Source organism: Callithrix jacchus, chromosome 8 (genome assembly GCF_049354715.1).
Source record: "Callithrix jacchus isolate 240 chromosome 8, calJac240_pri, whole genome shotgun sequence".
NCBI lineage: Eukaryota > Metazoa > Chordata > Mammalia > Primates > Cebidae > Callithrix > Callithrix jacchus.
This window is the reverse complement of record NC_133509.1, coordinates 124,701,663-124,728,297: the sequence shown is the minus strand read 5'-3', so window position 1 is coordinate 124,728,297 and position 26,635 is coordinate 124,701,663. Positions and strand designations below refer to the sequence as shown.

The 26,635-nt window shown below is 39.1% G+C and overlaps 1 protein-coding gene across 3 annotated transcripts in view; it reads left to right on the top strand.

The window, feature by feature from the left end:
* The window catches only part of EFCAB11 (EF-hand calcium binding domain 11), a 164,458-nt gene that overhangs the window by 119,893 nt on the left and 17,930 nt on the right, over window positions 1-26,635 (top strand). The window lies entirely within an intron of this gene.

The following is a 26,635-nucleotide window of genomic DNA, read 5'->3' as shown; positions in this document are numbered from 1 at the left end:
GAACCCAGGAGGCGGAGGCTGCGGTGAGCTGAGATCGCACCATTGCACTTCAGCCTGGGTAACAAGAGCGAAACTCTGTCTCAAAAATAAGAAAGAAAGAAAGAAAGAAAGAGAGAGAGAGAGAGAGAGAGAGAGAGAGAGAGGGAGGGAGGGAGGGAGGGAGGGAGGGAGGGAGGAAGGAAAGAGAGGAGAGAGAGAGAGAGAGAAAGAAAGAAAGAAAGAAAGAAAGAAAGAAAGAAAGAAAGAAAGAAAGAAAGAAAGAGAAAGAAAGAAAGAAAGAAAGAAAGAAAGAAAGAAAAGAAAGAAAGAACTAGATTGGTTCAACTTTTTTCCTCCATTTTTTTCTGCCAATTTCTTTAAGTGACCTCTGTAAGCATCAAAACCTGGCATTGATTGAGCTTGTTTTAGGCTCAACTAGTATTGCTCATAATAAAGTAACTGTCTGGTGGTAGGAGGTACTTTATAAGCTAACTAACATGGTTCAGAGGGATATGTACCGAAGGAAGGGCTCAGTTTATATTACCTCCTATAAGGCAGTGCTTCTTAAACTCTCTGTGGAAAAAGGACCACTTTTTATAAATTTCCAGTCTGTTGCAAACTGATGCTTTGTAAAAATTAATAAAAGGGAATTACTAGAAAAATGAAATTTTTAAGAAGAGACATATAAAATAAAAGTTGCATTTTTTTAGCGAACAGGAAATTATATTGCAATAAATATTACTAGGGTATAGGGGAAAAAAGATACAAAAATTGTTTGTGTTTATTCATTGAAAGTATGCATGTAGGTAATTAATAGAAAGGCTACTACACTTGTAAGTTTTCTTTATTTTGAGGGAAAAATGGAATCCCCATACTAAATATGTGTATGTACACTTAGAACACGATGTGGATAAATATTTTAAGTTCTTAACATGACAAACTGGCTTGCTTCCTGCTTCGTACTTTACCTAATCTAGGTAAAGTTGCTAATAAGGCTGCTTGTAGGGAATATGGTATATCTAAACAGTTTCTATGCTTTATTTTAATAATAATACAAAAAGAAACCAGTCTCACAGAATGGAATGGAGGGAGGGATTTTTGAGCAATTTTCAGGGAGCTCAAAAATCATTTTTATTCATTTTAAAATTTTATCTAAGGTGGAGCCAGTGCCACTCTGCTTTCAAAGTCTTTCAATCTCTCAACAGACATCAGTGCCCGCAATATATCCTGTAAATTATAATTAAATATAATTATCTTTTGATGAAATAAATGGATCCTAGATCCATGAATTTTTAGACATAGATCTTCTTTGCTGGAAAATAAAATTCAAAATACTTTATCACATTTAAGGTCTTTGGAGGTGGCTCTTCATTGATGTTATCAGAATCATCACTGTGTCATGGAAAATTGTTAAATTTTGGAACGTGTCATAGCAATTTGTATAAACTTTTCTTCCAAGCTCTGAACTTTCATTTTTGCCATTTGATCTTACCTGTCATTGAAAAACATGTAGCATCAATTCCTTGCATGGAAGTATTAAGATCATTAAAAATACTGAAGAGATCAGATGCATAAACAATCCTATTTGTCCAATTCCTGTCTTCGGTAAGTTGGGGCCAAATTGTCTTATTTTTGCAGAAACATTAAGAGTTGTTCTATAGTTCAAACTTTCTCACACACAGCCTATTGGTCCTCATCATACCCCAGCACGCAGCAACAGCTGGTTATGATCTGCTTCAATAGCATCATACAACACAAGAGAATAATCTAGGATTTAACACACTAGCCTTTACCTAATTCACCATTTTTAGTACAACATTAAGCTCACTGTTGTAGTTCCACCAACATTTCTTTTCATAGTAGGACTTTCTCATGAGAGACACAAAACACAGATTCACATTCTGGTACAAGCTCCTTAATCAGGATAACTCCTCTAGAATCTTTTCTGCACCGTCAGAACATATCCTACCCAAAATTTCAACTGCAGACCACATTGGTTGACAATGGAATCTTTCATAATTGTATACAGTCCAGACTTAGTTATGTATGTCAGCAACAAAATTGAAAAAAAGAACTCTTCCTTCATCTCACCATCATGTTCAAATTGCACATAAACAGGAATGTGAGTGCAATGATTATGCTGTACCAAGAAATACGTCCCCAGCTTTCACTGCTCCATGGCTTAGCCTTCTGTGTCGTTAGCCAGTGCCTAGATATGCTGAACTATGGTGGCACTGAAAAGCAGTGTTTGAGCTACCTTCTTTGCTGCAGATTCACCCAGCATTTCCAAGTAGATGCCTTTGATACAGTCTTTTCACTCATATCTCCACAACTATATACAGCTCTTCATTTTGGCAAGCTGAACTGTTTCTTATTAAGCCAGTAAAGCCCTAATGTTTATATGTAAAATACTGAACATCTGCTTCATAAGCCATTTAATCCAATATTCTTTCTTTCAAAAAATTCTTGTGGTTTTTAACTGAATTTTTGTAAGTAAACACCCCATAAGTTCTGATGGTTTCATTGCTTCATAGCCAGTACATACAAAAAAGCGAACACTACATTTTTAGCATGTCAACATCAATTACGGCTTTAAAGTGAACACGGCGTGTTAGGAATCATAGTTCTGGGGAAAAGGAATATGAACTCTTTGGGTCTTGGTTTCTTCAGAATCACTTCCATGTCACCATTTGGTTTCCACCCCTGTCATACTCAGAAAAGTATTTTCTTACCCAAAAAGTCCAGTGAAGCTTGTTTCATCTTCATAAATTGAGGGTGAAAATAACAAATTTTATTTCTCTAATCAGCTAATAATGTTAAACCCCAAAGTTAAAACTTCTGATTAAAAATTATAGCTTAATAAAAGTCAGTCATAAAAATAAATGCTTACATGTTCACAGGTTTTTATACACTTTCAGGGTACAGTTGACAGGCCAGTCATATCAGTACAGTAAGTGGTTATATATTAGTTAGAGATCACAAACATGCATCTCAGGTTGAATGAAAAAACATACCTATTATAATGTTATGCAAATGGCTACTAAATGGCTTTAGGTAAAAATGTCTAGTGTTGGTACTAGGCATGGAATCAAAATCCTATATTCCAGATCACTTTTCCAGATGTGCCCTGGAAAAGAGTTTATGTCTCAAAAAGTGGCTCTGGTGTTCATGAAAACGTTTATATGAAAATGCTCTCAAGAGTGAATATAATTGTTTCATGAAACCTGGTTGTGGAAAAAGCAGTGCATGCTGGTTCTTCAGCTGTCTCTTGGCTCCAAACTCACCATTCTATACTCTGCATGGTGGAGGCCAGACCTGACTGACAACATCTCTGTTTCCCAGCTGCTTCCTTTCGGTCCTGTCCTCCTGAGGTGCAGAGGCTATTGGGTGACCAGAGAAGGGAGAAGCAAGTGTCCTTCCTATCCACTTGCAGTTTTTGTGAGGCTCAATCCTGTAACAGTTCCTCACTCCAGTTATTGGCAGCTCTAGTTTTGTGCATTTCCCTACAGTTTCCTCCCTCAGAGACACCAGCTTCAGCCTCCAGCGCCTTCTTCCGGGATCTGGGTTCCAGCTCCACAGGACTCTCCAGCCTCCTATGTTCTAATAAGCTCAGTCTCATCCCTTTGTTTCTTCAGCCCTAAGGATGGTAGAGGCTTCATGTGTTTTAATGGTTACTACCTTTTAGTTGCAGAATTCCTCTTTTGCCTTTTTTGTTCTTCAATACCTGTCTAACCCATTTCTTTTCTATTAAATTCTCTCTTTAAAAATAACCACTGTGGTTTCTGATTTCCTGACCAAATCCCAGCTGATATAATAAATGGTACCAGGAGTGGTCCCAGGTGGTCTAGGAATGGTTTGATTGTGTCTTTGGCCCCAAATGCAGTGCTGAGTAGCTCGTCAATGTGAAATGGAATGTTAGTAATCGGGTCATGCCGTGGCATCATGATTAATCAAACTATCCCCTGTGGTTGATTGTGAAGAAGTGCCTGAAGCTACTAACTTAAGGGACCAAGTGGCGGCTGCACTTAGCCATTATAGTAGTAATGATGATGTCAGAAGTCTGGGATGGGAGGCTATTTCTACCTTTAGTGGCATTCTTATGGAAAAAAAATGACAAGCTCAAGTCTTTAAAACACTCAGCTCAAGTCATATCTGGCAAATCTCAAATGACTTCACTTCTTTTTATCTCCACCACTACCATCCTACTACAAGCCATATTCTTTTCTCACCTGAAGTTTTACATCAGCTTCTGTCCTCCCTGCTTACAATCCATTTCTTGGACAGTGACCAAGATACCATAAAGCCAATCCTCTGCCTGAAACCTCCAATGATACTCTATTGCATTAAAAAAAAAAAAAAACTAACCTCTTCAACTTTGTCTCAAACCATTTTCCTTCTCTCTGTGTTCCAGTCTTTCTAGCTGTCTCTGGGGTCCCACATTTATCTTCTTCTTAGAATTCAATTCCCTTGGCATGTATGACTGCTACGCATCTTTCATATTTCATATTCCCTAGGTCCCCAGCCCTCCCTATTTAAAGAAAACCTTCAACCCTTTCTCCTAGTGAATATGTTATCATGCATTCATTTCTTACATAGCACTTGCCACTATATATCTCTCTCTCATATATATGTATATATATGAGATATTTCATAAATATAACAGGGTCAGTTAATCAAGAAGACATGATAACGGAGCTTATACATATGAGAAAGAGAGAGAGAAATATATCAAGATCTTGTTTTGTCTCCCCCACCACCCTGCTCTCCACTGGGGCAGAGACCTTTCAGTCTTATTGGTTACTATATTCCCAGGACCCTACTCCAATACCTATCACGTAGTAGATGATCAATAAGTGTTTGTTGATCGAATGATCGTGGGAAATAATTTCTTTCAATTAACCTATTGTTTTAGTTATAAATATTGCAAGCATACAGAAAATATCATAACTAACATCCAGCTACCTGCCAGCAAAATTTAACAGACTTTGACATATTGCTATATTTACTTCAGATCCCACACTTGCATGCGCTCTTTCTCCTCTCTTTTTTTTTAAGAAATGAAATGTAAAAGAAAATTTTCCATTTCATCTGAATTCAAAATTATTAGCACAAATTACATATACTATTTCCTTATTTTATATATATATATATATATATATATATAAATTTTTTTTTTTTTTTTTTTTTTTTTTAGATGGAGTCTTGCTCTGTTGCCAGGGTGGGGTATAGTGGCACACGCTCGGCTCACTGCAACCTCCACTTCCTGGATTCAAGTGATTCCTCTGCCTCAGCCTCCCAGGTAGCTGGGATTATAGGCACGTGTTATCATGCCCGGCTAATTTGTGTGTGTGTGTGTGTGTGTGTGTGTATATATTTTAGTAGAGACAGGTTTTCACCGTGTTGGCCAGGTTGGTTTCGATCTCCTGACCTTGTGATCTGCCTGACTCGGCCTCCCAAAGTGATGGGATTATAGGCATGAGCCACCACGCCTGGCTCCTTATGATAGTTTTAATGACTGTAGGATCTAACTTTCAATTGTGATATGGGTGATTTGTGGGTTTTCTTCTCCCCTACCCCATCAGTCTAGCTCAGGGTATCAACTTTATTAATCTTTTTAAAGAAACATCTTTTAGTTTCATGTGTTTTATCTATTATTTTTTCATTTTCGAGCTAATTGACTTTTGCCATTGTTATTTATTATTCCTTGTAGTTATTTAGTTTACTTGTTCTTTTTCCGTCTTCTCAAGGTGGATGTTTGATCATTGATTCTAGTCTTTTAAAATGTAAGCATTTAAAACTACACATTTCCATTTAAGGACTGCTTTAACCACATGCCACAATTTTGATATGTTGGGTTTTCACTGTCATTTGATTCCAAATACTTGCTAATTTTTCTTGACTTTTCTTCTTTGACCCATGAGTTATTATAAAATGTACCGTTTAATTTCCAAATATTTGAAAGTTCTCCCAACTTTTTGGTTATTGATCTCTAAATTCATTCTGTTACTCAGTTTCAATCTTTTTAAATGTGATGCAACTTTTCTTTGGTCCCAGCATCTATCTTGGTAAACCTTCCGTGAACACTTGCATGGAATGAATATCTTCTGGTGTCGGGAGTGGGGCTCTATCAATGTCAGTTAGGTCAGGTAGGTTGAGGGTGCAAGTCATATTATTTTTACTGCTTTCTTGTCTCTGTGCTCCCTCATTTACTGAGAGAGGAAGGTTAAAATATAACCAGCTGTAATAATGGATTTGTCTGTTTCTCCTTTTAGTTCTCTCGATGTTTTGCTTCATGTATTTTTAAGCTCTGTTATTAGGTATGTATACATTTATAATTATTGTGTCTTCTTGATTAATTGACCCTGTTATAATTATGAAATACCTCTTACTGTCTCCAGCAGTATTTTTTGTTCAGCAGTGATACCGATGTGGCTATTCTTCCTTTGCTGTAATTATCTTTTTTTATTCTTTTACTATTAAACTGTGTCTTTATATTTAAAGTGAATTTCCTGAGGAAAGCATATAGTTGAGGCTGCTTTTTCATCTTTTCTGGCAATCCTGATCCTTAATCAGTGTTTAACATATTTACATTTAACGTAATTACTTATACGGTTGGATTTAAGTTCACATCTTCACATTTCCTATTTAGCTTATTTGTCATTTGTTTTCCTTTTCCCCCTTTTCTACTTTTATTTCCAGTACTTTTCTTTTCTTATGTAGATCCAGTTTTTCATTTCATATTATTTTCCAAAAGCCTAAGAAACTTCCTTAAAATTAATGTCTTCTGGCCACAAATTTTTCTCAGTTTTTGTTTGTCTGAAAATGTTTTTATTTTACTTTTGTTTTTGAAATATGTATTTCAACAGTTTAACATTGTAATTCTAACTTGTTCTCATTGTTTCTGATGAGAAGTCAGTGGTAGTTTTTGTATATATTTTTCTCTGAACAAATATGTCTTTTTCTGGCTGCTGTTAACATACTATCTTTATTGCTAGTTTTCAGCAATTTGATTATGGTGATGATTTTTTTTTTTTTGAGACAGAGTTTCGCTCTGTTGCCCAGGCTGATGTGCAATGGCTCGATCTCGGCTCACTGCAACCTCTGACTCCGGGGTTCAAGCAATTCTCCTACCTCAGCTTCTCAAGTAGCTGGGATTACAGGCATCCACCACCACACCCAGCTAATTTTTTTTTATTTTTAGTAGAGACGGGGTTTTGCCATATTGGCCAGGCTGGTCTCGAACTCCTGACCTTGTGATCTGCCCACCTTGGCCTCCCAAAGTGCTGGGATTACAGGTGTGAGCCACCGTGCCTGGTTGGTGATTCTTTTTATAGTGTTCTTCCTTATCTTTGAGTTCATTGAGAATTTTAGTTTTCATCAAATTTGCACAACTTTTAGCCATCACTCTTTTGAATATTTTTTTCTTCTTCCTTGACCTCCTGGTGCTCTAATTATGCATATGTTAGACCACTTGATATTGCCTCACAAGTCACTGATGCTCTTTGCATTCCTCTGTTCTTTTTCTCTCAGGTTGAGTTTGGAAATTTTCTGTTTCTATGTCTTTACATTCACAGAAGTTTTCTTCTGCAATATTTAATGTGACATTGATCCCATTTAATGAATTATTAACTTCAGATATTATGTTTTTCATCTCTAGAAGTTCCATTGGGTTTTCTTTAACTCTTTCCATTTCTGTCTTTATTATAAATCCTAGAGCATTCTTATAATTAAAAGTTCCTGTGAACTAATTGTATTGTCTTTGTTGTTTCTGGTTCTGTTTCCATTGACTGACTTTTCTCCTGCTTATCGGTCACATTTTCCTGCTTCTTAGCATGTAATGTTTTGATTGGATTCTGAGTATTATTATATTAGTTTTCTGTTGCTTCATGACAAACTGCCACAACCTTAACAGCTTAAAACAACGCTCATTTACTTTTCATTATGAAGGTCAGCAGTCTGGTAGACTCATTGTTTTTGCTTAGGATCTCAGGAGGTCAAAATCAAGGCGTTGGCTGGGCTGGGCTTTTACCTGGAAGTTCGTGGGAAGAAACTATGTCCAAGTTCACTCAGGTTGTTGGTAGAATTCAGTTCCTTGTGGTTGTAGATTTGAGATACTCATTTTCTTTCAGGCTTTTGGCCAGGGTCTACTCTCTGGCCCTGGAGGATGCCCATATTCCTTTCCGTGTGATCCTCTGCATCTTCAAGCAACAGTGGTATGTCAGATTCTTCTTGAGCTCTGAGTCTCTTCAACCTCCTCTTCTACTACACACTGGAGAAAGTTCTGTGCTCATGTGATTAGATTAGACCCGCCTGGATAATGTAACAGTCACAGGAGTGATATCTCATCACCTTCATATATGATCAGAGATGTAATCTTGGGGGTTATTCCTTGAAATTCTGCCTATCACAATTACAACCATTACGATGGCCAAGTAGCAGGATTTTGATGTCTTCTTTTAAAGAGTATTGAGATTTCTTCTGGCAGGTTCTAAATTCACTTGCAAATCAACTTGTATTTTCAGGCTGGTTTATAAACTTTATAATATAAAGTTTAGAATAGCCTTTACTCTGTGACTGATTTAGCCCTATTTCTGAGGTATGGCCTTTCTGGTATCTGTTGAACAACGTAGGTATTGAGGTCTCCACTCTAACTAACCAGAACCTTAATATGGACAAGCCCTCTGTGAAGTCCTGTGGCCGTCCAGCTGATCTGTACCTGCAAGTTCTTCCCCATGGTTTTGGATTCTCACACTCTGTGTGTCCATAGGATATTTGGCCAGACTCAAGTGATACCCAGGCAGATTTCTGGAGCTTTTTTTCTGCATAGCTCCTCTTGTACTCTGCCCTACAAATTCTAGACCCTCAGCCTCTCCCAACCAGCGACATGGTGGGTTGGGAGGGCCAATCCAACCTAGGTGCTGAAAATTTAGGAGTATTTGTCTGAAGAGAATTTTAAAACAGTGACTAAAAGTCTATCTTCTTTTACCACCATGTTTCTAAATACCTACTCCTGCCAAGGGGAGAAAACAAGCAAACTCATATGCCCATCTTCTAAGTAATTGCTGAGGTTTCTGAGTTTTAATAATATATATAAACTTTAAATTGCACATTTTTATTTCTTAGTTTTAATAAACGACTACACTTGCTCATTTTGAGAATACATTTATAACAGTTCAGAATCATTTGAACTGGCTTTAAGTCAGTTAGTGTTTTCATCTCTGGCGGCACTAGAAACTCCAGGGTTCTAACAGTAGATTCAGTGTAAAAAATGATAACACAGTGGTTGTAAACGTTAAAAAAAACTCGAGATATTACATTTTATCTATATGACTATTTAAGAGTTCTAATTTGTATTTAAAATGGAAAATAGTGAAAAAGTGGGGAATGTGAGGTGTAGTGTTTATGTTTGTTACATGTAAATTTTAGTTTACACCTGAATGATTTCACTAAATTTGAATGGTATTTTGTAAAGTGGTATTTATTCTCCTTTTTGCATTGATAATGTTTGTTTTAAAGCCAAATAGTAAATCAAGAAAATCATGATTATTGCTGATTATTACATGAGTGTTGCTGAAAATAGTTTCATCATATAGAGGAGGGGATGTGCTCCTGGTGTGAAATAGATGAGGGTCTCTGTGCTCAATTCTCCGTCCCCTGCAGCTCCATCCAAATGGTGCCTCTAGGCAGGAAGCCGGGACCATCCCAGGGCTCACTTCATTTGTTTTCTTTTCGGGGACCACAGGCTCTGTTGCCCAATCTCTGGAAGTGATTTTTTTAAATATAGTTTTCATTCTTTATGGTAGAAGGGCTAGTGTGGTACCCTCCACATTGGGTTTTTTAAATTTGTTTATATTTCTATTTCCTAGATTTGCCTGAGTTTCATAAGCATAGGAGTCATATGGTATTAGAGCTCTCCAGAGAAACAGATACAATAGGACTTATATACATAAGGGGAGAGAGACTGGTTTTAAGGAATTGGCTTGCATGATTGTGGGGGCTGACAAGTCCAAAGTTCATAGGGAGGGCTGCAGGCTGGAGACTCAAGTTGTTACTGCAGTCTTGAGGCAGATTGCCTCTTCTTTGGGAGATCTCAATCTTTCCCCTTAAGACCTTCAATTAATTGGATGACTCCAGTTACCTTATGGAGAGCAATCTGCTTTACTCAAAGTCTACTGATTTAAACGTTAATCACCGCCCGGTGCAGTGGCTCACAGGTGTAATTCCAGCACTTTGAGAGGCCAAGGCAGGAGGATTGCTCAAGCCCAGGAGTTGGAGACCAGCCTGGGCAAGGTAGTGAGACCCCTATCTCTACCAAAAATAAAAAGTTAGCTAGACGCTTGATCCCAGGAGTTCAAAGTGGCAGTGAGCTGAAATGACACCACTGCATTCCAGCCAGTGTAACAAAGAGAAACCATATATACTCTAAAAATTACCTTCACAGCAATGTCTAGACTGGTATTTTACCAAACAACTGGGCATCGTAGCCTAGCCAAGGTAAGACATAAAATTAACCATCATACATTTATTACTTATTTTTATACACCTAGAACTTTGAGTAGTGCATAGGAATTAAGGAAAAGCAAATAAGAAGCTGGAGTTTAGGAATAAGGAAATAATGTTTAAATAAGGCCACAAGTAGAGGTTACTGGGGCTCCTGAGAGACTATGTTAAGGAGTTAACTGTATTACATGGGACAAGTGGGAGTCTTCTAATGTTTTGATGAGGGAAATATGTAATGTAGCCTGTCTAGATGGCAGTGTAGGTACTGAAAAGTAGTGTCCAGCATGGCTGTGGTAGCGAGGGGAGGAATGAGAAGGACCTGAGTGAGGCCATGTCCAGGGGAGGCCAGCGGTGAGAGTGGTGGGAGCCATGGAATGGAGAAGAGTGGAAGGAGTGAGAAAAAGGCAAATGATGAATATTTTTCTGGGGAAATTCAGCATTTAAATGACCTTAAGTTTCTTTGTCTCTTTGGTGCCAGGACTTCCAAACTTTTTTGGAAAGAGCTTTAGAAAGATGTTTCTAAACCTCTAAAAAAACCAGCATGCTATTTTTTGTGAATAAAGAAAAAAATTTCGACAGCCCTACACTTAAACACCTGTAATCCTTTCCTTGACTCTGACAAGTGTTAGGTTTTAATATGGCCTCTTCCAGTCTTTAGCCTTATGGAAGCCTAGGCTTTTGTATAGCTGTAATAATATTGTATATGTGGTTTAGTGTCCTATGAGGAAGTTTATGTCTGTGTGGTCTTTACATGTATTATGTTTAATAACAGAAAAGCTTTATATGGTAAATTGATGGGCCACCGTTAACTGAGTCATATTCCTATTGCTGGATTGGGATTTCCTAACAGATTTGTACCATTGTAGAAGATAATGGTATAAATGATTTTCTATCTAAAATATTTTTTACATTTTTATGTGATAATAACCAATGTGTAATAAACTACATATATTTAAAATATGTACTTTAATAATTTTTGGTATATATACGCATGAAATATCACTATAGTCAAATATTGAAATAGCCATCACCATTAAAAGTTTCTTTGGGGCTGGGCACAATGGCTCATACCTATAATTTCAGCATGTTGGGAGACCAAGGCAGAAGGATTGCTTGAGACCAGGACTTCAAGACCAGCCTGGGCAACATAGCAAGACCCCATCTATAAAAAAATATATTTTGATAATTAGCTGGACATGGTGGCATGCCCCTGTAGTCCCAGCTACTCTGGAGGATGACAAGGGAGGATTGCTTGAACCCAGGAGTTTGAGGCTATAGTGAGCTATGGTCATGCCATGCAGTCCAGCCTGGGTGACAAAGTGAGACCCTGTCTCAAGGAAGAAAAAAAGAAAAAATAGAAAGTTTCTTCATATCCCTTTGCAGTTGTTCCCACCCTCCTTCTGCTTCCCTCCTCCGTTTTCCCTTCTCAGGTAACCACTGAACTGCTTTCTGACACTGCAAATTAGTTTTCATTTTCCACAATATTATATAAGTGGAATGACATGTATTTGTTTTGGTCTGGCTTCTTTGACTCTGTGTAATTATTTTGAGATTTATCCATGCAATACCATCGGTATTAATAGTTCATTCCTTTTTCACTGCTGAGTGCATTGTAACGATGTGCCATGTTGATGGACATTTGGTTTGTTTCCAGTTTGGGACCATTACAAATAAAGCAACTGTGAACATTGGTGTGCAAGTCTGAGTGGATATGTGTTTTCTTTTCCTTTGGATATGTACCTAGCGGTAGAATGACTGGATGATATGGTAGATGTATTATATGTCTAGTTGTTTTTTTTTTCAACAAAACTGCTAAGTTTTTCCTAAGTGGCTGTACCTGTTTTCATTTCTACCAGCAGTGAATGAGAATTCCAGCTGCTCTCCATCTTCACTAATGCTTGATCTTTGTAAATTTAGCCATTCTCATAGGCATGGAGTGGTTTTAGTCAATATTTTTGTAATGATTAATGATGTTGAATATCTTGTCATGTGCTTATTTTCCCTCATACCTTTTTTAGTGAAGCATCTGTTCTAATCTCTCACCTGTTTTTTTACTGTGGTGTTTGCTTTATTATTGAGTTTTGAGAGTTCTTTACATATTGCTTTATCAGGTATGTACTTTGCAAAGAATTTTCTTCTAGGCTTTAGCTTGTCTGTTCATTGTCTTACCTGTGTTTGTTGAAGAGCAGAAAATTTTAAAGTATATTTCTTTAAATACATTTTCAGAAATAAGATTAATGGTCAAAAACATAATCTTTCTTCCTTCCTTCCCTTTTTCTTCCCTTCCACTCCCTACTTCCTCTTTCCTTCCTGTTCCTTTCTTTTGTAGTTCTAGTTACTTGTCTGTCTTCCAAAGAATTTGAAACACTCTTACTGAATCATAGTATGTTGTTCCCTCGAGGCTTGCCAACTCTGGTCTTTCTCATTTGTCTTTACTTGAGATTTTGGTGAGTGTAAAGTGTTATATTACAGTTATATTTCACTTCACTTACCTGGCAAGTTGAACATTTACTTAAATTTTATATTTAAAGTATTTTTCCTTTTGTAACTTTTAACCATTTATCATTAGTAATTTTGAATTATTCTTATAGGTTTATAAAAGCTTTTCATATATTTTAGATGTCAACATTTACATATAATATTTATCACAAATACTTTCATATCCATAATTACCTTTTATCTTGTTTTACTCTACTCCAACTGCAATTTTTTTTTTCTGAGAGAGTCTCGCTCTGTCACCTAGGCAGCAGTGGTGAGATTTCGGCTCACTACAACCTTTAGATTCAAGCGATTCTCCTGCCACAGCCTCCTGAGTAGCTGGGACTACAGGCGCCTGCCACAACACCTGACTAATTTTTGTGTTTTCAGTAGAGACAAGTTTTCGCCATGTTGGCCAGGCTGGTCTCGAACTCCTGACCTCAAGTGTTTCAAAGACATTCTTTTTAAGAAGATGTTGGTACTCTGTCATGTTCCTAAAGGAAGTCACATTATCCTTGCTTGCTGATGACATATTTAGAAAAACCTAAAGACTCTACCAAAAAAACTATTGGAATTGGTAATGAATTAAGTAAAGTCACAGGATACAAAATCAACTTACAGAAATCTGTACCATTATATATGTTAACAGTGAAGAAACTGAAAGGAAATCAAGAAAGCAATTCCACTTACAATAGCTACAAAAAATTTAAAATACCTAGGAAGAAATTTTACCAAAGACATAAAAAATCTCTACAAGGAAAACTATAAAACACAATGAAAGAAATTGAAGAGGACACACAAAAAAATAGATATCTCATGCTCATGGATTGGGAGAATTAATATTGTGAAAATGTCAGTATTACCAAAGCTATCTATAGTTTCAGTGCAATTCCTACCAAAATAGCAATGACATTCTTCACAATACTTTTCTTTCTTTTTATTTTTCCAGTTGAACCTGACAAATGAGTCAAAACGCTAATCTTTAGGATGTTCCAGGAATGCTCACTTTCTTCCATGAGTTTATTTCCTCAGCATTGCCCAAAACTCAAATTTACAGCAATCTATGCAGTACTAATTAAAAAGGATTTCGTATGGGCGTGGTGGCTCACGCCTGTAATCCCAGCACTTTGCAAGACCGAGACGGGTGGATCACGAGGTCAGGAGTTTGAGACCAGCTTGCCAACATGGTGAAACCCCATCTCTACTAAAAATACAAAAATTAGCCAGGTGTGGTGGTAGGCGTCTGTAATCCCAGCTACTTAGGAGGCTGAGACAGGAAAATTGCTTAAACCCAGGAGGTGGAGGTTGCAGTGAGCCAAAATCACACCACCGCACTCCAGCCTGCGAGACAGAACAAGGCTCTGTCTTGGGGGTGGAGGGGGAAAGGATTTTATAATGAAATTCTTCCAAAGCACTGGTATTCTTATGATACCAGTGCTCCTATTATGCTCAGGTTTTGTGAAGGACTCTTTTCTTAAACACAACCCAGCATCTATAGGGGAAGAAACCTAATTAAGAACTTAAACAGCCAGACGTGGTAGCTCACATCTATAATCCCAGCACTTTGGGAGGCCGAGGCGGGTGGATCACGAGGTCAGGAGTTTGAGACCAGCTTGCCAACATGGTGAAACCCTGTCTCTACTAAAAATACAAAAATTATCTGGGCATGGTGGCGCGCACCTGTAGTCCCATCTACTCGGGAGGCTGAGCTAGGAGAATTGCTTGAACTCAGGAGGCAGAGGTTGCGGTGAGCAGAGATTGCACCATTGCACTCCAGCCTGGGTAACAAGAGCGAAACTCCCTCTCAAAAAAAGAAAAAGAACTTAAAAATCTTTCAGATGTATACTTATAACATCATTTTGAAACACTAGTATTTTGGAATATTTTTGTGCCTTCTTTTCCCACCCCCAAATTGTTGGGATGTTCTCTTGGGCTATTCAGTGAGGCTCTGAGGAGGCTGTTTATTGTGGGTGTCATGATTGCTGCATATTCTGGGAACAGATATACATGTCTTGTTCAACCCCTAATTCTCTGTGTCTGTGAAAAGCTTTAGGCTAACTGCACACCAAAGTCATCCTAATCCTAGAGTTTATCCCATATTCCCACATAAGCTGGAAATGATCAAATGGTTGGAAATGAGGAGTCCTAGGTCTTGTTCCCGGTACTGCTTGCAATGTGTACACAGCTTTGAGATGGCAGTATATTACAACTTGGCTTTTCTTTCTGTGTCCAATGGGACCAACCTAGGTTTTTGGCAAAGACCCTCAAAATCTCCAAAAGCCCAGACAGGAATGGTGGCTCATGCCTGTAATCTCAGCACTTTGGGAGGCCAAGGCAGGTGAATCACCTGAGGTCAGGAATTCAAGACAAGCCTGGCCAACATGGTGAAACCCCGTCTCTACTAAAAATATAAAAATTAGCTGGGCATGGTGGCGGGCGCCTGTAATCCCAGCTATTCGGGAGTCTGAAGCAGAAGAATTGCTTAAACCTAGGAGGTGGAGGTTGCAGTGAGCTGAGATTGTACCACTGCACTCCAGCCTGGGTGACAAAGTAAGACTCTGTCTCAAAAAAAAAAAAAAACCCTCCAAAAGCCCAGAGTTATCATTAGCTGGGCATAGGACTATGCCATGAATCCAGAGACCTGCTCTGCTAAGAAAGCAGCTTCATGCATCTGAGCCACCGTTTCCCCATCTGTAAAATAAAAGAGTGAGACTGGGTGATTTTCAAAGTCCCTTGAAGGAAGGAAAAAGGACTACGTGGTTGTTGTTCTGGGAAGAGGCTTGGGCTCTGGAAGCATGGTGGGCAGGTCAGCAGAGCCCTTTCTCCCAGTGGACCAGACCATGTGGGGCTGGGCAGATGGCAGGTCTGAAGCCCTCAGCACAGCTCACTTCAGTGAGGGACAGAAAAGCAAAGGGGGAAGAAAAGAAGACATGAAAAGTTCTCACTTCAGGGCATTTGTTCTGTACAGTGCTCCAGAGGTTGTACAAGTTCAGACTTGTAACACCAAGTTCAGAGTTATTTTATACCTGTGGTTCGATTCAAAGTGGAAAAAAAAAAAGTTGGGTTTACTTTCCCCCTCCCCCGGGGAGCTGTTTTCAGTAAAACTTCCATATGGGGATATATTTATTACTAAAGTGTGTGAAATGAGTCAAATAGTCAGACCATGCAGTCACTGAAAGAGCGGCAGCCGAGGAATGTGCGCAGGCACCGGGCACCCTGGAACTGCATTCCTGCTCCACAGAGTCAAACACGGTTGTTTCTCTAAAAGTTCTGCCCGTAACATCTTTCCTTTCCTTCCTTTCTGTTTTTTTCTTTTCTTTTTTTTTTTTTTTTTGAGACAGCGTCTCACTCTGTCACCAGGCGCCAGGCTGGAGTGCAATGGCGCAACCTCCGCTCACTGCAACCTCCACCTCCGGGTTCAAGCAATTCTCCTGCCTCAACCTCCCGAGTAGCTGGGACTACAGGTGCGCGCCACCACGCCCAGCTAATTTTTTTGTATTTTTAGTGGAGACGGGGTTTCACCATGTGGCCAGGATGGTCTCGATCTCTCGACCTCGTGATCCACCCGCCTCGGCCTCCCACAGTGCTGGGGTTACAGGCGTGAGCCACCGCGCCTGGCTCCTTCCTTTCTTATAAACTCACATTATGGAAGCCCTCCAAGTGCTAAATGGTTTTCCTTGGTTGGCCATCACTCGCAGGATGATTTTACCAAACATGAATTTTCCCTGGGTTATCAGCTGCAGGCAGTGGGAAACAAACAAAATAGAGAAATGGTCATGTGTGTGCTGAGGACTCAGGCATTTTGCCGGGTGGAGGGCAGAAGGTGGGGCAGTGGGTGGGAGGTGGACAGTTGGAAGGAGATCTGGCTGAAGTAACAAATGCTTGTCATAGAATATGTTGGAAATAGAGAAAAGGCTGAAGAAGGGGGAAAAAACATATTTATACCAAACCAAAGATAATTATCATTAATATTTTGGTATTGATTCTTCCCTCTTTTTGTTTTTGTTAAGAGTGTGAGGGTTTTTTGTTGTTGTTTTGTTTTTGAGACCGAGTCGCGCACTGTCGCTAGGGCTGGAGTGCAATGGTGCGACCTCAGCTCGCTGCAACCTCCGCCTCTTGGGTTCAAGCAGTTCTCCTGTCTCAGCCTCCCGAGTAGCTGGGATTACAGGTGCATATCAACACACACAGCTAATTTTTTTGTATTTAGTTGAGATGAGGTTTCACTGTGTTGGCCAGACTGGTCTGGAATTCCTGACCTCATGATCCGCCCACCTCAGCCTCCCAAAGTGCTGGGATTACAGGCGTGAGCCACTGTGCCCGGCCCGAGTGTGAGTTTTATATCCCATGCTTTTCAATCAGTTTGCCATTTTCCTTTATAAATAACCCTACAATAAACAAATTTGTCTCCACTTTTTTTTTCCTTCGGAGATGTTCCTAGATACGAAGGTGTCGTATCAGAGAGTATGAAGTTATTTTATCATTTCTATAGCTCCCAATTCTTCTTACCCAATTGCCTAATAAACAAATTATACCCCCTCACTGCATATGCCCTTCTCACCCTGTTCTCACCAATGACCCAGTATTATTTTTCAAATCTTTATGAAACTATTAAGTAGAAAGAGTATCTCACTGTTTTATTTTTCCGGTTGCTAATAACTTTGAACATTTTCACATGTTTTTTAGCCCTTTCTGTTCTCTTTTCTGTGAATTATCTATTCATGCCATTTGCCCATTTTCTCTTCTATACTGAAAACATTTACCTGTTTCTATTACAACTGTTTCTCCAGCTTATTGTTTTCTTTTATTATAATGTGAAGAGATTTTAAGTTTTCACGTATTCAAATCTGTGATCTTTGCCTTCACAATGTCCTTAATTGCTTTTGTACTTAGAAAATTTTCCTTGTCTACAGACTAGATTAATATCCGCTTCCATATTCTTGGTTGGTTTGAATTTTAGGACTGTCTAGCACGTTAATGCATTTGGAATTTATTTTGATGTATAGCATTGGGTGATGATCCAAGCATTTTTGTTTCCAAATAGCCAGTTTTTTTCATGATCCTTTGTCAAATAATCCCCATTTGTATTTAATGTCTTTATCATCTTGTGCTGTACTGATTCCTTTTACATACGAGGGGACCTTTCCAGGACATCTATCTTATTCCCTTGGCCACCTTATTCTTACTCCTGGGACGCACCTTTTCCCCCCTAGTTCTTACAATATGTTCTAAAACCTGGTGTTTTTTGTTGTCAAATTTGTTCTCAGCTCTTCTTGCCTGTTTATTTTCCAGATGAATGGTAAAATCATTTTTGTGAAGTTCCAAGAACTCCCTTTGGGGTTTTGATGAAAATTGCATTCAACCTATAAATTAATTGGGAAGGATTTGGCATCTTTACAATGTTCAGTCTTCCCATCAAGGAATACACGCGTGGCTCGCCCCTGCACATTTTCAAATCTCCTTTTATATGTCTCAGAGGAATTCTGTAGTTTATATTATATAAATTCAACACATTTCTTATTAAGGTATTTCTAGTTATTTCCTATTTTGGGTACTTTTTAAAAATGGAATCTTTTCCCCCTTTAGATCGCTATTTTTAATATCACTTTTTCCCCAGTGATTGCCAGATTCTGACAGGAATCTAAGTGAAAAACATATTTGTTCCTTTGCAGGCTTATAAGCCCAGAGATTTAGAATTGGAACCAACCTTAAATCTATTTCTTTTTATATATGATAACATCGAAGTCATGAAAGGTAAAATAGTTTAATAAAGATCATATTACTTATTAGGAGAATGGCTGTAGATGAATAATACTTCCAAATGTCCATGTTCTTTGTGTCAAAGACTTGTAAAACTTAAATATCCAAAACTAAATTCATGATCATCTCCTTTGAATTCGATTCCTATTGCTGCTATAACAAGTTACAACTAATTTGGTGCCTTTAAATAACACAAATTTATCATCTTACATTTCTGGAGGCCAAAATCCAAAATGGCCATCACTGGACTAAAATCCAGGTGTCAGCAGGGCTGATTCCTGCTGGAGGCTCAAGGGGAGAACCCATGTCTTCACTATTTCCAGCTTCCAGAGACCCCCGCCCCCGTCTTTCTTGGCTCATGGCTTTTTCTCCATCAACAAAGCTGGCAGTTTAGCATCTTCACATCTCTCTGGTTCCTCTGATTCTTGTACACCCTCTCCTGATTTTAAAGTCCCCTAAGAGGCCGGGAGTAGTGGCTCACACCTATAATCCCAGCAGTTTGGAAGGCCAAGGCAGGTAGATCACAAGGTCAGGAGTTTGAGACCAGCCTGACCAACATGGTGAAACCTCATCTCTCTTAAAAACACACACACACACACATACACACACACACACACACACACACACACACACACAAGAAATTAGCTGGGTGTGGTGGTGTGCGCCTATGACCCCAGCTACTCAGGAGACCGAGGCAGGAGAATCACTTGAACCCAGGAGGCAGAGGTTGCAATGAGCTGAGATTGCGCCACTGCACTTCAGCCTGTGTGACAGAGGGAGACTCTGTCTCAAAAAAAAAAAAGAAAAAAAAGTCTTCTAAGATTACACTGGCCCCACCTAGATAATCTAGGATAATCTCTCCCCATTTTAAAGTCAACAACCTTAATTCTGTCTGCAACCCTAATTTTCTTTCCCACATAATACAACATATTCACAGGTGCTGGGGATAGGACAGGGATACCTTCGGGGCACAGTGTTATTAAGCAAACATAAACCTGCAAAATTTATATCAAGCGTGTCAGCCCCCTCCTTGAAGCACTTTGATGACTTCCCATCACTCTTTGGATCACGACCAAAGTCCTTACATAGACTTCCAGATCTCGAATAGTTCCAGCCCGTGCACCCCGCAGCTTCATCTGGCTGCCTGCTCATCCTCTCTTTGTGCTTGGTCACATTTGCCTTCTTTGAGTTCCTTGAATGTACCTTGCTCTGTCCTGCCACAAGGACCTCGTACTTGCTGTTCCCTCTGCTTGGAGAGCTCTTCCCCACCTGCACCTCCTGTATTAGCTCCCTGCTTCTCAGATTTCGGCCAGGTCCTGCTCCACCAGCCTGCTGCCCAGTTCACGCCCCAATATCCCACCCACTCCTAGAACCTTCTACCAGCCTGCTGCCCAGTTCACGCCCCAATATCCCACCCACTCCTAGAACCTTCTACCAGCCTGCTGCCCAGTTCACACCCCAATATCCCACCCACTCCTAGAACCTTCTACCAGCCTGCTGCCCAGTTCACGCCCCAATATCCCACCCACTCCTAGAACCTTCTGTCACTCCTTCAGGGCATTCAGTGCACTGGTAATATTATTTTGCTTATATTAATGGAATTATGTAATTCGCTTTCAGAAATTCTCTCCCAGGATTGGATGAAAGCTCAAAGGGACTCTTGTCTTTCTGCTCACCCATGTATCTTCAGGACCTACTGTATCCGGACCATAGTGGGCTCTTAGTATTTGCCTGGTAAATGAGTAAACTCAGGAATCCACTTATTTTCTTTCTTTCTTTTTTTTTTTTTCTTTTTCCTGAGATGGAGTCTGTCTCTGTTGCCCAGGCTGGAATGTAGTGGCATGATCTCAGTTCACTGCAACCTCCGCCTCCCAGGTTCAAGCGATTCTTCTGCCTCAGCCTCCCAAGTAGCTGGGATTACAGGAACCCTCCAACAGGCCTGGTTAATTTTTGTATTTTTGGTAGAGATAGGATTTCACCATGTTGGCCAGGCTGGTCTCAAACTCCTGACCTTAGGTGATCTGCCCTCCTCTGCATGGTTACTCAATGTGTTCAGTGATAGATTTGTAAAAATGAAAAGACTGGATTGGCCCAAAAGTTCAACAAAAAATAATTTAGTATAAATCCTTTTGATAAAATTGCATATGGCCATTAAAGATGAAAATTGTAAAGACTATAACAACGGGGAAAAACATCTGTCTTACATTTAAACTAGCAAGACCCAAATGTTCTTATGCTTATTGGAAAGAAAAGTGCCAACACTTTCATAGCAATCGATGTAAGATCATGGGATGGTGAGTTAGAGTTTCTTCCTCTCATCTCCACACTCTCCTGTTCACATGCTCATATATTGAGCAGATACTTATTGAACACCAGCGTGTGCCAGACACCATGCTCAAATACTGGGAACCGTACAGTGGACACGATATAGGTGTCCTCTGGTGAGGAGGAACCTAATAACTGTCACATCAATGTCCCAGCACTCATGGACTGCCACGGTATTCAAGAAAACATGGGTTCGTTTACCGTAGTGTATACCGTAGGCTAAAGACAATACTTCTAAAATCAGAGTCATCATTATTAGGGTCCTAACATTTTAAATTGTAGGGGAAAATTGTAGGGTTGGTATACCTGTTTCCTTTAGTCTTTAGGTCTTGAAGGAGATTTACTTTTGTTTATTATTATACTTTAAGTTCAGGGGTGCATGTGCAGATCGTGCAGGATTGTTACATAGGTATACATGTGCCATGGTGGTTTGCTGCATCCATCCCCCCATCATCTACATTAGGTATTTCTCCTAATGTTATCCCTCCCCAAACCCCTCACCCACTGCTATCCCTCTCTTAGCCCCCATCCCCTGACAGGCCCCGGTGTGTGATGCTCCCCTCCCTGTGCCCATGTGTTCTCATTGTTCAACACCCACTTATGAGTGAGAACATGTGGTTGGTTTTCTGTTCTTGTGTCAGTTTGCTGAGAATGATGGTTTCCACGTTCATCCATGTCCCTGCAAAGGACATGAACTCATCCTTTTTTATGGCTGCATAGTATTCCGTGGTGTATATGTACCACATTTTCTTTATCCAGTCTATCATGGATGGGTATTTGGGTTGGTTCTAAGTCTTTGCTATTGTAAACAGTGCTGCAGTAAACATTAGTGTGCATGTGTCTTTATAATGGAATGTTTTATAATCCTTTTGGTATATACCCAGTAATAAGATTGCTGGGTAAAATGGAATTTCTATTTCTAGATCCTTGAGGAATCGCCACACTGTCTTCCACAATGGTTGAACTTATTTACACTCCCACCAACAGTGTAAAAGTGTTCCTGTTTCTCCACATCCTCTCCAGCATCTGTTGTCTCCTGATTTTTTAATGATCGCCATTCTAACTGGTGTGAGATGGTATCTCAATGTGGTTTTGATTTGCATTTCTCTAATCACCAGTGATGATGAGCATTTTTTTCATGTTTCTTGGCCTCCTATATGTCTTATTTTGAGAAGTGTCTTTTCATATCCTTGTCTCTGCAGTCTTTAATCACTGTTTATTCCCTTTTAAGGAGGTGGTCATTAGGACACCATTGACAGGAGGAGAGCTGCCCAATGCAGATTCTTTCTCAAACATTTGGAGGTTCCTCAGCCCCCACTTCTAAGAACTGAAAATGCCAAGTTCTCTCTACTATAAATTCTCTTGGTTTTGTCTTCTTACACTTCTGTACTCAGTGACTGTGCCTCTGTGCTTGAGCATAATGTAAATACTTAATTTGTTTAATAAATATCCTGAAATAGCCTCTTTGAGTTGTTACTAGAAGGGCACGAACCTTTTAAGTCACTTAGCCAGCACAGATCAACACTTAATGTCTTTAATGATGAGCATGATCTTTTTTAGTGGCTGAAATGCTCCATAATCAATGATGTGGCCCTGCCTGGAGGCAGGAGAAACTAGATAATGGGCAGAAAATGTCTTGCTGGATTGGGCCAGTCATTTGAATCCCTGAAATTGGTATTAGTGTGGCAATTTACGGGAGGGTAGTCTCTTCCCAAGGGTAGGAAGAGGTCCCCAACATCTAATGTCCCTTAGTGATTTACCCATTACTGAAATCCCTCATGAGCCAGTGTCTGTTTCTGGCCTGAAACCTCTGAGGACTCTTCGCCTTCCCCAGTCACTATGGCAAATTCCACATCAGTTTCAGCACCACAGTCACCCATCTTGGGAGTAATGCTTAGTGCTGGGCAGGGGGAGAGAGGCTGGACAGGGTCAGGGAACAAGAATGTCATACACAGTTTGTAAGGCCTCTGTCACAGTATGCTCTTTTTTCTTATCTCATCTCCATACCAACTTTGAGAGTGATTACAGGGATAGAAAACACATTCTGTTTTCTAATTGTTTGATGAAGAAGCACTTCCAGGTTTGAGTCCTCAAATGTGCCCTCTGAACTTTCACTTGGAGTCCCTTTGTTTTCATCCCAGGATTTGATTGATTTGGCCAAATACACACTCCAAGTGCATTTCATCATTTTCTTCTAAATGCTTGTATATGGCCCTCTGAACCTTCAGCTCTTTAGACTGAAATTCTCTTGTTAAAAGCTCTTCTGGTCATCCCATTTGGTGTGACTTTTTTATTGTGAGTGGACTCCATTAATAGAGTGCTTTTGATAATTTGAGGGAATTGTTTCATTATGAAATGTTATTCATTTTTTATGTCATATAATTCTTGTCCACAGACCCAGAGGTTTTAAATGCTAGGAGCGTGTTGTAAATAAAAAACATAAATAATTTATTATAGTCATGCTGAACTAAGGCCAAATTTCCTATGGGCTCAGTGATGCATGTTGCATCAGTGAGAAATGGGCTGAGATGTAAAATCTTATTTTCCCAAATGGATTATTGAAAACCAAAGTACAAGCTGTTAAAAAAAATCTTCATTTTTATATAAATTCCTGCCCTCTCATTTAATGGGGAAAAAAAAATCTATCTTCACAAAATTTGAAAATAGTTTTTCTATAACCAAGATATATATAGTAAATTACTTACTGGTAAGTATTTGCTAATACCATATGAGAGTATCTTTCAGGGTCTGGCCATGTCACAACCCCTAGGGTAAGGTCCTATACAGACCTTTGAAATATCACACTTTTAATTAGATGGAGCAATGGCTAGTCTTTGTTCCTATATCATTATATTATTAACATTCCATTGCCAGGACTCCCAGTTGCGTCACATTGCAAGGGAGGCTGGGAAATGTAGTCTAGCTACGTTCCCCGGAAGAGAAGGAAGTAAATTTTGTTGAACACAAAGTGGGCTCTGCCATGGAGTCAAACTCCACCCATCCCCAAATGTGTAGACAATTATCCCAGCTCCTTTTCCTGCCAACCTATTTCATCCCCACTCATCTGAATTGCCTTGTTTGATTTTTGCAGAATTCCTATATGTACATATTTCTGGACATTATTCTTATTCTTTGATTCCTGAGTCACAATCACACTGTTTTAATTACTGAATTGAGGATTAATTTTTTGTTTTGATAACATTATTTTTTAAAATATTTTGAATTTTATGGCTTATTTTTCCAGAAAACTTTGATTTATCAAATTTCCCAAAGAAAGTAAACAAAAATCTCTACAGTCCTTCTAGCACATATTATTTTTTAAAATCCCACTGAAAAACATTATACTATTAAAGAAAATAGGCATTATTTGACAATTGGTATTTTCTGACTCTGAGGAAGTATGCTTTTTAAAAAGCAAGCTTCTGTCTAAACAATGGCTAACAATGTAATTAGGAGGGCATTTACAAATGGCTTGATATTTATAGTTCACATTTCAACTTCAACTCTATTTGTTGCATTAGCAAAATGAAACGCATTAAGCCTTATCATTTTAGTCTATCTCTCCAAGCCTCTGAACCCACTAATACTCAGCTTTCTTGTATGGAAGTATGTAATCTTTCCTACATTACACTTGAAAGTTCAGCTCATTCCTAAACCTCCAGTCAAGGAGATGAACTTGTTGCTTTCGGAGAGGCCACATCTGTGCACTGAACCATTATGCCATCTGTTAAAGTGGTCAGAGTTCATTTTATTGCCTCCTTTGTGGAAGGACTTATACTGTAAAAAGCCTGTGTTATTGAAAACATAATTTTCTTCATCATTATGCTTTCTTTCTAGCCAGATCATAACCTGCTAGAAATCTATTGAGCATAGAGTGAAAAGCTCTTCAGAATAGCTGTTCTTAAGAGATTAAATGATTGCCATCTCTGTCCCATTTCTTTTATCTCATAATCAAGTTCAAGATGATACTGGGTATCTCGACTGAAGTGATTATATATTTGAAATAGAAATGGCTTTATCTCCATTTATATTTCACATTGTTGATGGCAGGGTCTTTTTCTTTACATTTATATATGCTTATGGTTCCTTATAACTATCCACAGAGTCAAAGGTTCAAACGGGGTTTTTTTTTTAAGGCTAAAAATCGGTAACAGGCATTGGGTTGCATTTTCCATTTTTCTGCATACAAAGATACTAGTGGTAGAACTAAGATCCAGCTTAGTTTCATCAAAACTGAGAACTGGACCAAATCTTAGCAATCATCTGGCCCAGCCATTCAGCCTGACAAGTGAGGAGCTTCAAAATCAGAGCAGCTGAGAAATTTGCCCAAGGCTCGGCAGCAGCCTAGCTGAGCAGAGAGCTCCATCCTGGGAGGTTTCTGCCGGACCACCCTGTCTCCCTGCCATATTCAGAGTGGGCTTGTAGTACTTGCACATTTACCCCATGGCGGGGAAGAGTGGAAGATCTTAGCAACTCAGAAGTGTAGGAAACAGATGTGTTATGATTAATTCAGAGATGTTCACTTTGACTTTGCTCTTTATCCTGAAAGCTGTCTGATCTGTGCTGTTTTCTTACATTGCCATTTCTCTTCCAGAGAATCCAAGTTAGAAACACAGTTCTATCCCTGTTTATCTATCCCAGCTCTGTTAAAACACTTGATAGAGAAGAAATATCAAATTATTTCCTGGAAATATAGTCCAAGACCTTGGGCAATATGTTGACTGCATTTATCCACATGTCTACAAATAGTCAATAATCTGAAATGACGTACTGAAATTTTATTTTCTTTCTTTTAAAATATTTCTAGCTGTCAATGAGATTCCTCATAAAAGTGAGTCATTATTTATGATTAATCACTTTGGCAAGCTGTGACTGCATTTCACATCCATTTTCCTTTTTTTCTTGGACTGGAGAATTCATTCCGTCACTTGCTAGGGAAAATATATATTAGTCCTCTCAACAACCTCTTCAGCACATTGAGAATCACAATTAAGTCACCATAAACAGAACTTTTTGTTGGATACAGCAAGCAAGTAACTTCTTTAGAATGCAGAGCTGAGGAGAATAATCCAAAATCTTGGGCTAGCATCCAAGGAGAAATCTAAATTATTTAGGGTTTCTTTAAAATGGAATAATTATTTCAAAAATACTATGTTCATTGAGTATCTGCTGTCTGTCCACCAAGTTCCAGATACTGCAAAATTTGGAAAATATTTCAGATAGGATACTTTGTATGTCAGGGTGCTTTCATTTGCAAGTAGCATAAAATCCATTTCCTGCCTTAAACAACACAGGGAATTTACTGGGTCGGTGACTGAGTCTTGACATAGGGGAGGCTTCAGGCAAGGTTTGTTTAGGCTCCAGCTCACTGTGCTGTTGTCTTACTCTTTCCCTCATTGTATATAACTCCAGTCTCAAGCCGGTAATTAACACTTAAAAGCCTATGCTCAAATTATTGAATCAGAGACTAGAACTGTTGTGGAAATTGCACCCTTACGATAGGAAAAGGCTGTTGGAATAGCAGGCCTCACCTCTGCATCTCCTGTGTCCACACTGAAAGAGCTTCTCCTTTCTCAACTTGCAAACAAAATTCCTA